Source organism: Sus scrofa, chromosome 6 (assembly GCF_000003025.6).
Source record: "Sus scrofa isolate TJ Tabasco breed Duroc chromosome 6, Sscrofa11.1, whole genome shotgun sequence".
Lineage (NCBI taxonomy): Eukaryota > Metazoa > Chordata > Mammalia > Artiodactyla > Suidae > Sus > Sus scrofa.
The window spans coordinates 79,234,087-79,251,258 of NC_010448.4; the positions used below are offsets into that span (position 1 = coordinate 79,234,087).

The 17,172-nt window shown below is 37.3% G+C and overlaps 1 protein-coding gene across 36 annotated transcripts in view; it reads right to left on the reverse strand.

Moving 5' to 3' along the window:
- Positions 1 to 17,172, reverse strand: part of EIF4G3 (eukaryotic translation initiation factor 4 gamma 3) — a 359,841-nt gene that overhangs the window by 211,865 nt on the left and 130,804 nt on the right. For 33 of the 36 annotated variants that reach the window (XM_021097639.1, XM_021097671.1, XM_021097662.1 and 30 more), the window contains one exon: positions 15,013 to 15,141. The exons of the other annotated variants lie outside the window; for them this stretch is intronic. The gene's annotated coding sequence lies outside the window, so the exon portion shown is untranslated. The remainder of the gene's footprint in view (positions 1 to 15,012; positions 15,142 to 17,172) is intronic. 36 annotated transcript variants of the gene reach the window in all.

Genomic DNA, 17,172 nt, shown 5'->3' on the forward strand with positions numbered 1-17,172 from the left:
GATCTGGCATTGCTGTGAGCTGCAGCACAGGTCACAGATGCAGCTCAGATCCCACGCTGCTATGGCTGTGGCAGTGGCCAGCAGCTGCAGCTCCAATTCAGCCCCTAGCCTGGGAACTTCCATATGCCATGGGTGTGGTCTTAAAAAAAACAGAAAGCAAAAAACAAAACGAAACAAAACAATTCCAAATCCCTGCCAAAAATACTTTTTCTGACTTAAGAATTCAATCTCAATTATTTAATTCACTACAATATTGAGAAAAGATTCACAGACTCTTCCTCAATATAAGCCTTCATCAGAACAAGCTCTCTAAAAATGTAACAATAGAATATATTTGGATATTTTTCCTTAAACTTGTACCTATAAAAGAAACTTCTACTGAATTATACAAAGCAGTTAACAATACCAGAAAAAAAAAAAACAATATCAGAAAAAAAAATCTGTTTACCCAAATAAAATACTGCAAACAGCCACAAAGTTACAAATTTCTATAACGTTCTAAAATTTCATTTAGAGTCATTTCCATCCCAAAGATTTAAGGAGTTACATATGGTTCAGGCACTGTACCAGCTACATGGGTGAATAAAAGTCTTGCTATTTCAAAAAATTGGAAAACTACTGTACTGCAACTTTAAATCCAGAAAGATTTGATCTCCCGAAGCCCAAAGTACCTGCAACCAATACCTTCTTACTCTGCTTCGTATCAGAAGGGTCAATTTAAAACACCTTTCAGGATAGAATTTGATTCTATCATCAAAATAAATTGGTATATACTATCAGTACCATAAAAACTATTTGAGTACAGACTATAATGCAAATCAAATTATCTGTAAAAAGTTAACACTCCATTGTAGGTACTAGATAGAAATGGTTTCTCAATCACCAAAACCACTTTCCGAAGTTAAGAAATTCATAGTTTGTATGTGGTCTAAAAATGGGGGGTGCTTTCTGTTCCTTTCACTGAAAAGCCCTCCCAGCAGGGAAGACCTAGGAAGTCTCAATTAGGGAGTGGGAAGTCCCTATTCCAGCTTTGCTGTCAACTTTAGAATTATCTAGGCCTCATCCCAAGCAATTAAAAGAGAATCTCTGGAGAATGGGACTGAGACAACAGAAGATTCCAGTGGCAGTGAGGATTGAGAACCACTGATCTTTTTCGTTTCGAGTAGTGACATTATATACAGCAGAGAAATACTATACTAAATATACCACCATTTCTGTATTCCTTATACTTATTCAGTATTTAAATGCTATAGTTTTTTGCCTTTCATAAGACAATGATGGGCTCATATAATAGGATGACTTCTTCAATAAATTTAGATCTGACATGCTATTTGTGTACCTACAACAGTAACTATACTATTCAAAGCTCAGCTTTTTCCTACACATCAAAATAAAACCCAGTTTCATCCCAACCCCAGAACCAGTTCCCTCAAGGCTACAGAGCTAAAAGCACTGATCTGCCTAAAGGAGAATTCAGTGCCAGGTTCACTGAATTCTCAGACACTGAAGACATTCAAAATTTGTGTACTGCTGGCTCTCCAGTGTCTGTTATCATTACATATTTCGTATCTTCTATAACTAACCACTGCTATCATTTCTACTACTTTCCTCCCCCAATTACCCTCACTTTTTAAAGTCTGGTTTATTGACAGTTTCTTCTAGTTTTCATCAAAAATATCCCACCCAGAGTTCCCATTCCTCTCATTTGTCACGATGGACACAGTCTTCACTCTAGGTCCTGCTGCTCTCCCATTATGACCACCTCCCTCCACTAGTTTCTTTTTTTTTTTTTTTTTTGTCTTTTTGCTATTTCTTGGGCCGCTCCCTCGGCATATGGAGTTTCCCAGGCTAGGGGTCTAATTGGAGCTGTAGCTGCCAGCCTATGCCAGAGCCACAGCAACTCGGGATCCGAGCCTCGTCTGCAACCTATACCACAGCTCACGGCAACGCCGGATCATTAACCCACTGAGCAAGGGCAGGGATCGAACCCGCAACCTCATGGTTCCTAGTCGGATTCGTTAACCACTGCACCATGACGGGAACTCCCACTAGTTTCTTGAATTCCAGATTCAGATATGTGAAGTTTAAGAACCAGAAGTTTAAATGTGTGGCTGAATTTTTATAAAGCCCAATTTTGCAAATTTATGTCCCCTAAAGTTGTTTCATGTTGATTGTTCAAACATCACAACATACTGTTTCATAAAGCAATGTGATAAGTGGTGTAGTCCCAAAATTATTTCTGAAAGCCTAGTTTGTCTACAATGAACCTAAATAAAGTACCATGGTGAATTATGAGAAAGCTAAGAAGAACATCAAGAATTGGAACCTGGAGATCTGGACTTTACCAATGGTACCTAAAACAAATCATTTCACTTTGACACTCAACCTTCCCAATACTCAAAAATAAAGATAATAATATCTATCTACAGGGTAATTATGATAAAATAAATACAGTGAAGTAATTGAGAAATGCTCTGAAAACTCTTACCTATAAGGTAATCTACCATTAAGATACCATCCTCAAGGAGTTCCTGTCGTGGCGCAGTGGTTAACGAATCCGACTAAGAACCATGAGGTTGAGGGTTCGGTCCCTGCCCTTGCTCAGTGGGTTAAGGATCCGGTGTTGCCGTGAGCTGTGGTGTAGGTTGCAGACTCGGCTCGGATCCAGTGTTGCTGTGGCTCTGGCGTAGGCCAGTGGCTACAGCTCCGATTCAACCCCTAGCCTGGGAACCTCCATATGCCGCGGGAGTGGCCCAAAGAAATAGCAAAAAGACAAAAAAAAAAAGATACCATCCTCAAATACATAATCTAATAATAGGAGTACACAATAACTACTAGTTCATATTGTTACAATTTAAGTTATATTAGGAAGGAAAGCTTTTAGTTAAAATTATTTCTAGTAGTTACCCAGTGGCCTAGCAGATTAAGGATCTGGCATTGTCACTACTGTGGCTCTGATCACTGCCATGGTGCAGGTTTAATCCCTGGCCTGAGAAGTTCCGCATGGTGGACATAGCCAAAAAAAAATTTTTTTATGTGTTTCCACAGTCAAGATCTTTGTCCACTCACTGTCCTTTGTCTGCTTAAAAGTTGATTTTTTTTTTTTTAAGAAGAATCTGTCCATCTGATTCCTATAGCATTTGATCTACTTTTCCCGAGTTTGTTACAGCAAAAGCTTTTAGAATGAGACTTTTTCAACGACCAATTAGGGGTAGTCATCCTTCAGTAAATCTATATGCCATGAGGCTTTATTGGGGTATCTCAGACTAAACAGTACACAAAGATCTGGTGAAGGATGCCTTTTGTATGCATCTAGGTTTTTAACACCTTTCATTTTCTATAAATTGTACAAAGTTTTGTAATCCCTTTTCTAATATGCACTTCAAAAGTGTTTTTTCCTCCTTTTATACTTCTTAATTTCACCTCTGATCAAGTTAAAAGACGAATTCAGGCTCAAAGAGGAGACAGTAGAATAATGCCTTCCAGGCCCTGATCCTTACTTTCTTTGCTGGCTGGCCAGCCTCCAGTCCTTTTGCTACCTCTCCCTTCAGAAATGTTGCCAAATGGTTATGTAAATAAGCCAGCTGGCTTCTGAGTCATCACTTCTGTATTCAACTTCTCTTAACTCCCAACTGTGAACCCTGATATGTTCGTTGAACTCTTCACAGCCCTTGGAATTTTTCAGTGTCTCTTTGAGCATGGCAGCTGGACTTTCAGTGATATTTTTCACGCCAATGGCGTTGTTATTGGCAGTAGTTGGTCACACACTAGTGTTCCTTCCAAATGTGCCTGTCCTCTTGATAACTCAATGCATTTTTCTCTAAACCAGACACTGTTTTCTAAGAGGAGAATATCTACATGTGTGTAAAATTTTAAAAGCTGTAAGGAAATGCAATAGTTAGTCTACTCTGCATTTAGTGTAAAGCAGTAACTGCTGATTTGGCAGCGGTTTCTTAGCTATGTCATCAAAGGCACAGATGAGAAAAAAAAACAGATAAATTAGACTTCATCAAAATTAAAAACTTTTGTGCAAAGGACATTATCAACAGGGTGATGAGAGAAAATATCTGAAAATCATATATCTGATATGGAATTGAAATCTAGAATGTATAAAGAACTCCCACTACTCAACAATAAAAAATCCACTTAAAAAATGGGCAAAGGGGGAGTTTCCGTTGTGGCTCAGCCATAACAAACCCGATCAGCATCCATGAAGACTTGAGTTCGATCCCTGGCCTTACTCAGTGTGTTAAAGATTATGTGTTGCCGAGATCAATGGTCTAGGTTGCAGGCGTGGCTAGGATCTGGAGTTGCTGTGGCTGTGGTTTAGGCCAGCAGCTGCAGCTCCAATTTGATCTCTAGCCTAGGAACTTCCATAAGCTGTGAGTATGGCCCTAAAAAGACCAAAAAATTAAAAAACAAAAGGCAAACAACTCAGGCATTTTTCTCCAAAGACTATATACAAACAGTCAATAAGAACATTACAGATGTTCAGCATCACTAAACATTAAGGACATGCAAATGTTTTATACACATATATCTCCCACGCACACACCTATGAATTTTCTGAACACCAACACCAAGTTTGCTGTTTTCAAAAGGAACATAATCTGAATGACAACCAATATGAGTTGGCCAATTCAAAACTAGAAATATTACAAGGGAAATGAATTACTACATAAAAGCTCTTTATTCTTGGCATTAAAAGAGATAAAGCACCATGGCAATTTACAGCTCGTATTTACAATCAGAACAAGAATATACTACCTATATGTATGAAAATAAAACCTGCAATCCTGAATGAGGATTTAACAGTCTTCCATTCAGATCATTGGTGCACTTCCTTTCAAATTTTCTTACCTTCTAATATACGCCTTTAAGGCTACATGCTTTCCTCTAAGTAACACTTCATGCACATCCCACTAATTCTGATCCCAAATGCTATTTGTCATTCATTTCTAAAGATAATGTTTTTTATTTTGATTTTAAGTCGAATTTTTTAAATTTCCAAATAAAATGATTTTTTTCTTTTCTTACTCCTACATTATGTTTAAGATTATGAAAAATGCAAAATTATGTTCAATCAATATAATTATGTTCCGTAGAGTTTCAGCTTAAACATAATTAGATATTGCCATTCCATTGTTGTTAAGCTCTAAATTCTATAGAAGTATATTCAGAAAGTAATATAAATATGACTGGAATTTAACATTTTTCTCTGTAGTCTAACTTGATTAAATTTTATAAGTGGTCTTTGAGTAGTTGAAAAAAACAGCCTAGTCTTAAATGAGAAATTTACAATTAATTAAAACAAATATATTATTACTTCATTCAAATTATCTATAACCTTAATGGTTTATCTAACTTGAGTCAGTAAAGCATTGCTATTTTTAAAGTTTGATAATTATGATGCTCAAGTCATTGATATCCTCAATTATTCTTTATCTTGGTTGTACAAAATTTCTTGTTCACAATTCTTATGCTAATATATATTTATTTAAAAACAAGTTTATAATCTATGTCATTTATCTATATAAGGGTTTGGCAAACATGGCTCTGAGCACATGTTTTTGTAATGCCAGCTACAAAAGGGTTTTACATATTTAAAGGGTTAAAAAAGAAGAAGAACATGCAAAAGGCCATCTGGCCCACAAAACCCAAAATATTTACCATGGTTTTCACAGTATGCTCATCTATTTCAGGGGTTGGCCAAGTTTATTCTATAAGGTCCTGATCAAAAATAGTTTATTCAGGCTTTGTAGAACATACAGTCTCTAACAATCACTCAACTCTGCAAATGCAACACAAAAAGTAGAATTCATAAATAAATTAGTCTGGATATATTCTGGTAAAATTTTACTTACCAAAAATAGGGAAGGGCCAGATTTGGCCCTTGGGCCACAGTTTGTCCCCCTGTGATCTATGTGATTACTAAATGATTTGTCCATCTTTCTGAGATGTAAATCCCACACTGATTATGAATTTGTCAGTATCAAATTTTTACATTTGCTTTAAGTAAACCCTTTTTTTCCCCTTTCTTTTTTGACTGCTCCATGGCACATGGACTTGCCAGGCCAAGGATCGGCTACAAGCCACAGTCACAACCTACACCACAGCTGCAGCAATACTGGATCCTTAACCCACTGTGCTGGCCTGGGATTAAACCTGCATCCCAGCGCTCCAGATACGCCACTGATTCTGTTGCACCGCAGCAGGAACTCTTAAATACATTCTAAACCAATTAAGTAAATAAGAATTTATAATGTTATATATTTTGAAAATTAAATTTTTATACTGTAGGAATTATTTCTCTCCCGTACAGTTTTTTGCCTTCAATTCTATGTTGACTTCTAAAGGCTGCTCACACCTGCTTTTTTCATTAGCAATTTCTATTTTACTGTTTCCACACTTTTGTCTTCAATCTTTCTGTGTCATGTTTAAATGCATATACCTAGATTTCAGTTTCTGACCAATCCAAGTCACTATGTAATAGGGGAATCTAATGTCATTATCATTATAATTGCCAACGTGATATTATCACATTTACTTTATAGTATCCCCTTCCTGCTTTTTGTTAAAGGCATGAGATTTATGGTCCCACCTTATTTTATCTTGCAGCTCTAATCTACTCTGTAAGTGGGAGGGAGTTTTCACCTTCTGTCAGTAGGGCTCTAGACCAGCTACATTCAGATGGCTAGTCTCTGAAAGCCATTTAGAGATGCCAGCAGCAGACGAGGATGCATACATGATAGGTGAAGCACTAGCCACACCTTGCTCTCTCATCTACTAAGTTTCTGATGACTAACCTGCAGTAAAACTCCCTTCTCAGAAGTCTGATCTTCAGTCCCCTAAATAAACCTTCCTCTAAGCTCCTAGGTTCTGACAACGCCACCATTTATTTCCTCATTTGCTTTCATTCCCTCAGCTCTAGGGATGTTAGCTGCTTCCTATAGTTATTAATCTCTAGACTACCTCCGTGTCACGTTGAGAATCAATCAGCTAGTGTAACAAATTCATGTATTAAATCCTATTTGAAATACTATGCTTTCTTTTTTTTCCTGGCAATAAACTAATTAGGCTCTCATGTTGTCAACTATACTAACAGGCAGGTCAAAATTACAGAACTGAACTGTGAAAGAAGATGGGCAATTTTAGTGGTGATGAAGAGTACTAAGATTCAAAGCAATGAACAGAGTCTTGAATAATACAGTGTAGTACCTGAAAATGGAGTATCACAGCCAGGAAGCTGAAAAAAAGATTTATTTTGCCTGTGAAATATAACAAAAATATTGGCAACATAAATTCTTTCTTTTATATATCACCTGCCTAGATACCTACGGAACAAAATCCTTGGCAAAGAGAAAAGATACAAGAAGGAGAAGATTCAGGTAGTTTGAGTTTATCACTCCTCATAGAGGAAAAAAATGAGGGTCCATCAACCAACAAAAAATCTACAATTAGATCTAGCTCTTCCTGTTACCGAACTGTCAGCATCACTGGACGTTTGAGAAAAAAATAAAGTACCAGCAAATAAATACACATATTGAGGAAAAAAGGTATTGAGGAAAAAAGGTTGTAGTTAGGTAAGTAAATTATAAAATTTTACTTCCATAACAATGAATCTAAAACAATATTCGGAGTTCCTGTTATGGTGCAGCGGAAATGAATCCGACTAGGAACCATGAGGTTGATGGTTCAATCCCTGGCCTCGCTCAGTGGGTTAAAGATCTGGTGTTGCCGTGAGCTGTGGTGTAGGTCACAGACACAGCTCAGATCTGGCATTGCTGTGGCTGTGGTGTAGGCTGGCAGCTATAGCTGCGATTAGACCCCTAGCGGGTGCAGCCCTAAAAAGACAAAAGCCAAAAAAAAAAGGAAACCATAAACAAAATGAAAAGACAACCTACAGAATTGGAGAAAATATTTGCAAATGATGCAAACCAATATAGGCTTAATTTACAAAATATACAAACAACTCATACACCTCAACAGAAATGCTTGAGAAATCACTGAGTTCTTACTGATTGGCTCTTTCAAAATTCTTTGGCTTTCTAAAATGGTGTTGAATTGGGAGTTCCCGTCGTGGCGCCGTGGTTAAGGAATCCGACTAGGAACCATGAGGTTGCGGGTTCAGTCCCTGCCCTTGCTCAGTGGGTTAAGGATCCGGCGTTGCCGTGAGCTGTAGTGTAAACTGCAGATGCGGCTAGGATCCAGTGTTGCTGTGGCTCTGGCGTAGGCCAGGGGCCTGATTCAACCCCTAGCCTGGGAACCTCCATATGCCGCGGGAGCGGCCTAAGAAATAGCAAAAAAAAATAAATAAATAAAATGGTGTTGAATAAATGTAGAATTGATTTTGGAACCGTACACTCCTTACACTTAAATATTTCAAAACATAGGTTCTAGTCTTATAGATTTGCCAAAGAGAATCTGAAACTTGGAGTTTAGGGTGGGGAAAGTCCAAGTAACAGTTGCCCATAACTATCATTCTTACAGCAAAACATAAAAACTAACCACAAATATTTTGAAAGGAATTTTTTCCAGTTACATGGAAAGAAATGAAAAATGCAAAGAAAAGCATCGTCAAACAAATATGCCTTTAACCATATTTCATGCTAAGCTCTACCACTGCATAAAACATGAAATCCACCCAATAGGAAAACATCTGGTACAGTTCTACTTTATAAATATGGTTACAACTGTTTTTATTAATAAAAATAAAAAAGACAGAAGTTAAAATTCTCTATTAAATATGACTACATTAAGATAAATATCAGTAATTAAAGAAAAGAGCTTACCACAATTATTTAAAGTATTAGATGAAACCACAGGCATAAATGATCTGGATATTTTATAAGCTTTTCCAACTTACTTTTATACTAACAACAGTTGCAAAGGCATATTACTTAATGACAGTATTTAATGACAGTATTTGCTAACAAAATTTTCAATAAGGCATAAATGTTTAAATACGTATTATATTATCAACTGAAAAATGAAAACCAAACAGAACAGGTTTTGGTGAAACAGGGACACCTAAATGCATCAGCACTGCTGTTTTCAGAGCCTACATAAAATCTTCAGTGCCATGAATGCAGCTGCTGTTCAAAGACTGCCTAAGAGTTCTCTTATGGCACAGCAGGTTAAGGATCACTGTCACTTCAGCGGCTTGGGCCACTGCTATGGTGTGGATTCAATCCCTGGCCCAGGAACTTCCATAAGTCACTGGCACAACCGAGAAAAACAAAAAAACAAAAAAAAAAACCAAAAGACTGCGTATACAGCCATAATATATTCCATGGATAAAAAGGGAAGTATAAAAAAAAACAATAAATATTGCTTTACTTTCTTTTTTAAGGTGAGTCAACAGTCATCTATCTAAACAACAAAACGTGAAAAAAAATTTTTTAAAGCTTCCTCTACTTATCCTGTTTCTATGCAAGGCTGACAGTCAAGACTTGTCAAACTCAATTTACTTTTATCATGAAAGACATTTTAAAAATCACAAAAGTATAAAAACTTGCTTGTAGTAAATAAAACCACTGTTTAGCCTGATTATAAAGAAAAAGCAGTTTGCAAAGTCCAAAACAATCAGCCAATTAACTGTGAGGCAACATTGAGAATTTTTCCTTAGCAAAAAAAGACTTCTGAAAGGAAACTGAAGCCTGGAAGTTGGATAAAGTAAAAAGATTGGAGAAACAAGGAGTCACTAAAAACTTACTCTCTTGATAATGAAAATAGTAATGTTAAAATAAGTATCATGATCAATCACTATTCCTCAGTGAAGAAGTCCCTTGCTTAGCATTGCCAGAGAGAATAAAGGATCTAACCAGTGAGTGCATCACACACCATGGGCATCTCAGCCCCACTACATAACATGACCAAGTTGATCTCTCAGAAAAAAGAAGAACCAAATGAAATTTCCAGGAATAATAGGGAGAAAACAAGTACCACTCTAATTCTTTGGCATTATTCTGAGCATTTCTTCTCAGTGATTACTGTGAACACAGCCTAAGAATTCAGAAGGTGATACCAAGGGGGGTGGGGGAGGGACTAGATACTGAACGTGATAATCACTGCCAGTTTAGGGTTAGGGTCATTTTGTAATTTAGTTCCATTATTTGAAAATTAACTGAGTTAAAAAAAAATGTGTACCAACAATCAAGCAACAGTATGAAACACTTTTGTTTTGCTTAAGTAACTTTAGATAATTCAAGTAATGAATTTCTAATATTTTTTAAAAAGATACAATATGAAACAGAATGCAAAGTTTGCCTAAGTTAAAGTTTAAAATATAGAATTCAAAATTTTTTCATAATTAGTAACTGGCTACTCTGAAGTAGTTTCCAAACCATGGAGACCTTAAAGGGAATTCAGATCTCAACTAATACAAGTCTCTTATTTACATAGAGGAAAACTGAGTACTGGGTAGGAACTTCAAATGGTTGAACTCTGAAATAGAACATCAGAGTTGGGACTCTAAACCAGGTCTCCTGACTCCCAGGAGAGTGCATTTCTCTACATATTTTGAAATCTTCCCCCAAAATACTTTTAAACTCCAAATTCTTATTTGCACAGTAAGGACATTCTGGGTTTAGAGACAGTTCAAGTGCTGCCATTTCAGGGCAACTGAAATGAATCCATACCTAAAAAGACTCTGTGTCTCACAAATTATCCATAGTTTGAAAATATCACTTTAACTATTAATCTATACGAGTCAAAAGATTTTGACTTTCTTTAAATAAAACCTCCAGAGGCAACAGAGCTAGGAAGATTTAGAAGTCATATCACAAAGGAAAATGCATGTAAAGCCTTAAAAACTGGCATGTGCACAAGTGTATATACTTGTGCTCATATGTGTAAAATCCCATCCTGAAGAAAATTAAGCAGGCACATAGGTTGTCACTGATAAGGTAAGGGAGAGCACTGGGAACAATTTTCTACATTTTTCCCTCATAGCTTTTATGTTTCACAGCTATGAAATTCACTTTTCTTCAGCTTAGATGCTTTTGCTTAGACCATAATCAATTGATTTCATGGCAAACATTGAGTCACAGACACAGGTAGCTACTTGGGACAAAGAGATCTAATTCACAGAGGAAGAAGAAGGAGAGAGAGACTGTCACCTCACAAAGGGCACATGGCTAAAGAAGATTCTTTAATCTTTTCTGCAGTTGATTTGAATCCAACAGTTCTGTGTTTAAGAATAAACGACACTACTGCCAACAGAAAATGACCAAGCCTGGTCTCTACTTTTACCCTGGAAGGGATAAGCAAAGTCCTAGAAGACATCTCAAACTCCTGGGGAGAACTTTGGAATTTTATACTAATACCAGACAGGCAGCCAAATTAAATGAGTTACACACACACCCCGAAGAGAAGCAAGTCAGACAAGCATGAAAACAACAAATGTCATTTATGGAAGGCATTAGAGTGTCCTGTTCTGAGGCAGGATTTTGTATACTGTTCATAACAATCCTCTCATTAGTAGTAGGATTCTAATTCTCCCCCATACAGCACATGAAGAAACCAAGTTCCAGAGATATTAAACAACTGACCCAACATCATGTAACTAGAAAGTGACAGACCAAGTCCCAGAACGTGATGTCTGTTTGACTCCAAACATGTAATCCTTTTTCCTCTATTATGAAGGCTCTACTCTCCATAGTGATCTATAAACATGTCAACTATTAAACCTAAGGGACTGAGCTTCCCACAGAACTCCCCATTTTTCCAGACATGCCAATATAGAAAAACGTCCTCACTCTATCAACAGATGTTAAGACATTGTTAGGAGACAAATAAATCCATATTAAGGCTGACTCTGTCTGAAAGGCAGGGAATAAAATTGGGCAGTGAGCCAGATGTGATTTACTGGGTTCATCCATCAGATTGGGTAAAAATGATTAAGAAAACAGACCGCAAAGAAGAGCAAGATAATATTTGGTGACACTTCTCCCTGGGAATCATGTACTTTGACTTCTAAAAGCAACTAATAAATGGCATACAGAAACGCATCTGTGGACAACGGTGCTAGATCAACCTTTCTTAAACGCAAATTACGCATTTGTAAGCAACCAGCCTGTCTTCAGAACACTTAAGTGCTTTGGGTCAACTGCTGAGGTCAAATCACAACTTGAAACAGTAAGAATTTGAAATGGAAAACTAAGCTGTTACCCTTATGTGCCAGTGATCAGGTGCTTGCCTTTCAGCTCAAAATTCAACTCGTTTGCCAGTATAGTGAAAATGGATCTGACGCAGTGCTAGGCTCTGTCAGTAGAGGGTTCTGCAAAGACAGTGCAGGAGGAAAGGGCATGCACAACAGGAACCTGCAGTACAGAGAGCTTCTCCAAAACCCGACTTGTCCAGGGCCCAGCTGCCCTAGAGGGCACAGCTTCTGCAGCACCAGGATTCTGCTGCATTGTGCAGTAGCCAGCAATACCCAGTGGCTAACAGCTACCCCTGGTATTTTCTCAGGCTGTTGAGAGTGCCTCCTCGAAGAAACCACACTGTGAAGGGTTTTCATTCAGCACCATAGAGGGCAGAATGCTGCCAAGTTCCAGAAGGTGAATTTCTAGGAAGTTCTACTGATGTGGCACCACATCAACTTCTCTACCATTCAGAGAACCACATCATGCCCTAGCCAAAAAGGTGTGGGTCTCCCAAGGTAGGGGGAGGAGTCTCCTACCTAACACTAGGTTGAAAAAAAGAGGCATGCAGACCTTTTTTAGATTTCGGAGACAACATACAATACATTCGCGTGTGCTACACCTTAACCTACCCACAAAATCACCTAGGAGACTTCCAGATTTCAACAAGGAACAGAATGAAAAGAGGCTCTGCACTAAGCTTAAGCTGCAATCTCAATGCAAGCTGCTGTACCACACAGAACCTAGGATCCAGCAGACCCAAGGTTAGGTGAAGGGTCTGTGGCAAACAGCAGTGCTGTAAGGAGCCTCGAGCCACTGGGCACTGCAGCAGCGCTTTGCTAAAGGAACTGGTATTAAAGAAGCCAGCTCTCCTCAACACTCCATGAAGCAAATTTCCAACAAGTTCTAAAGGATGCATTCCTAGTACATTTTACTGGTGCGATACTACAATGACTTCTCTACTATGAGCCAGGCACACTGATATCAGGGTGGAAAAGAAGGCTCTTCCATGGGGACTCCATCTTCGGCCCCAGGAGAAATACTACTCCTCATATTTGTTATTTTGATGACATTTATAGTTTTCTTATTAGGCAATCCCTCATTACTCCAATCCCATATTATACTTAACAATCCTTTATATTAAGCTGTATCTATTCAAATTACTTCATAATTTTTCTTTCCTCATGAGATTCAGAACTATGTACCTTACTAATAGCCTGGGTAGCTCTGTTCAGTGCAATGAAAAGCAACACAAGAAACTCATCCTAAAAAGAGCTCATTTGCAAAAACAAAACAAAACAAACAAACAAACAAAAAACTGGAGTTCCCGTCATGGCGCAGTGGTTAACGAATCCGACTAAGAACCATGAGGTTGCGGGTTTGGTCCCTGTCCTTGCTCAGTGGGTTAATGATCCAGCATTGCCGTGAGCTGTGGTGTAGGTTGCAGACGTGGCTCGGATCCCGCGTTGCTGTGGCTCTGGCGTAGGCTAGTGGCTACAGTTCCGATTCAACCCCTAGCCTGGGAACCTCCATATGCCGCGGGAGCGGCCCAAGAAATAGCAAAAAGACCAAAAAAAAAAGAGCTCATTTGATGACATTCCCATCGTGTCTCAGTGGTTAACGAATCCAACTAGGAACCATGAGACTGCGGCTTTGATCCCTGGCCTCACTCAGTGGGTTAAGGATCTGGTGTTGCCGTGGCTGTGGCGCAGGCCGGCAGCTGCAGCTCCGATTAGACCCCTAGCCTGGGAACCTCCACATGCCGAAAGAGCTCATTTGACATATTTATTTTTAAAACCCTAAATAGGAATGATTTAGAACGAGTTTAAGCACAGTACTAAGCCCAAATTAATTTACACAGTCCCTAGAGAGCTATTTCAATTATGGTTTGGCAAGCTGTACATTCCTTCTCCAAATATTCTAGTTTATACTATCATTAATCAATCCCAATTTAAAATCATCAGCTTTTAGCATTATTTTTAGTAATTCTTTATTTCTCTTATTTTTCAAGATCTAAAAGGCCTAAAATATAAAAACCAAGCTGAAAAATAATGTTATAAAATTAATTAATTTTCATCAACCTGTGTAAGTACTGACAATCTCAAAAAGCATGGGTCAGGCTTGACTCTCTCTACATTCCAACAAGAGAATGTATACATAAAATATATTCATATACATAATATATACAAAGTCCACTTTGAACCAAAAGGAGGACCAAACAAGCATTTAAAGGTGAGTTGGTACAAGCCGAACCCTTATTTGGGAAACTGCTTAAAATGCATGGGACCGACAGTGACATCTTCTTAAAACAGTGTTTCAATATCTGCTATGCCTAGTAACTGGAAATAAACTAAGGAGGTCACTTTTACTTGTTCAGGTCAACAAAATTTTAAGCCTAACAATTTCTAATAATCTATTTACAAAACCAAACCAATGAACAAAAAAGCCCACTAAAATTACTAAGAGTGAAAGACACGCATACTTTTTACAAAAGTAGAAAATAACCACCAACACTCCACCAAAAAATGAGAAGAAGGGAGACTAAGAGCTTACACACTGAAAAGAAAAGAAGTGCTTTGTGGGATATTTAATGAACTTTAAAATCATATCCTAATTTCTAAAACAACAAAAAGGAAAACTAAATACCACTAACACTTTACTTTGAATGACTCCACAATAAAATGTGTAAAACTGTTAGTAGCTACTATTATGGGAGATGTGTCTAAAAACTAAAAGACAATAGAAATAGACAAAATAGAAAATACTTTTCAAGTAATGTAGTATGTTACTGCTTAAAAGTTTGCTTTAGAAAAATAGAAATGCTGTTTTTACATGGAAATTTCTTTTAGGAAGAAAAAGTTTTTCTTACTTGAGAGAGTCCAGGGGACGATGCATGTCCCGGGGGCGTTGCCGCAAGATTTGGGTGCCCCTTGTTTATTTCATGTGCTGAGTAAGGGGAAGGGGTCGGGGGTCCCGGCTGCCTTGCTACTTGTGTTACCTGTGAGGAAATCAATATTCAGTAAGAGTATTATATTAGTAACTCAATCTTAATAAATACTGCCAAACTAGCTAAATTTTAAAAAATGGAATTCTCTGCCTCACAATTTATACTTAAGTAAGTGCCAGTCTGACTAGAGGCTTAAAATTTCAAAACCAAAATAATGAAATTCCCAGAAAAGAAAAAAAGACATGAATATTTTCGTCAATTCATTAAAAGATTCCTGAAGGACAATCTAAAATAAAAAAACTTAGGGGAATAAGCATGCTAAATTAAAAATGCCAGGCTCGAAACTATATATACTGTATGATGCCATTTATATATTTTGTAAAAAAAAAAAAAAAAAAAAAAAAAAAAAAAAAGAACAAAAAAGGGAGTTCCTGTTGTGGCTCAGCAGATTACGAACCTGACTAGTATCCATGAGGATGAGGGTTCGACCCCTGGCCTAGCTCAGTGGGTTAAGGATCTGGTGATGCCATGAGTTGTGTAGGTCAGAGAGGGCTTGGATCCTGTGTTGGCTGTGGCGTAGGCTGGCAGCTGCACTTGCAGCTCCATATTCAACCCCTAGCCTGGGAACTTCCATATGTCACGGGTGTGGCCCTAAAAAGCAAAGGAAGGAAGGAAGGGAGGGAGGGGAAAGAAATGATTGCAAGGGAAGAAGATGACTACAACAGGAGCACAAAGAGATTCTAGGGGTTACATAACTGTTCTATATCATGACAGTAGTGGGAATTACATGTTTTTTTCTGCTTGTTGGAACTAAAAGAACTATACACTAAAAAAGGTGAATTTTACTTTAGGTAGATTATACCTCAATAAACTTAAAACAAAAGAAGTTACTTATACAACATCATCTCATTCTGGTTTTTAAAAAAGCACATCTCAACGTACAGGTACATGTATATGAATATATTTTATGTATACCTATGTATACCTATGTGTGCACATATATAATACACACAAATACACATACTCAGAAGTATATACATCATATTTAAAAGATCTGTAAGAAGAAACACAAATACCTTAACAGAAAACACATTTTTATTTTCTAATATAGTTCAACAGTCATGAACTTGAACAACAGAAAAATGACTAGCATATGTTTTTATGTAAATTAAATTTTCCCCACTTTGTGCTGGCAATACCATCTGCCTCTGACGGTACGAAACCACTTCATTCAAGACCCTTTCCAAATCCAGCAATCAATCCCACCCAGCTCTCTCTGTTACAGTCTAACCCATATTAACACTAACAGTTTGGCAAACCTCCATGAAAGGGAGCCAATTTTTCAGTCATCTAATACAAAAGAATTCATTCTCCTTGGGGTGAGCTATTAAACTTAGCAGGGGCCACGTAGTTTTTTACAATCTGGTTTCGGAAACTATAAACCTCTACCTACAATCATAATTATTAAATGCACAAAATACATAGAATTATGACAAAAACCACTCATGCTGAAATACAGGCATTAAAACATTAAGAAAAAACTGATACAGTAATAAACGTATTATTAATGTTCTAAAAATAACAACTAATGGCAGTTGTTGCCCACATTTGTAATTTAATGTTATAATTTTTATAATATTCAATTAGATATTTTATTCAAGTTCTTAGATTCCCAAGAATTCCACCATAGAGATACAAACTCTACAAGGAAAGAAATGAAACTGGTCTCCAAATGACATTAGATTTTTCTGGAATTTAATCAATCAGTCAGAAACACTAAAGAAAGTTTACTTCCTGGTAACCTAACCCTAGAATCCCTTATGTCTACCTAAAACAGACACAAATCCCTAAAGGCTCAGCTACCTGATCCCCAAATTGAAATAAAATGGACTCATGGAGAACTAACTACAGTCAAAAGCTTAGAAGCTAAAGGAGACATGAATGATGCTAAAATGTGACTAAAGTTTAAAACTTACATTAATTGTATTTAATGTCTTCCCTGTTTTTAAAATAGCTTTATGATTTTCTTAAAAATTTGTTTTCAATTTGGAGTGAAAATTACATTTGCAAGGGCATGAAGTT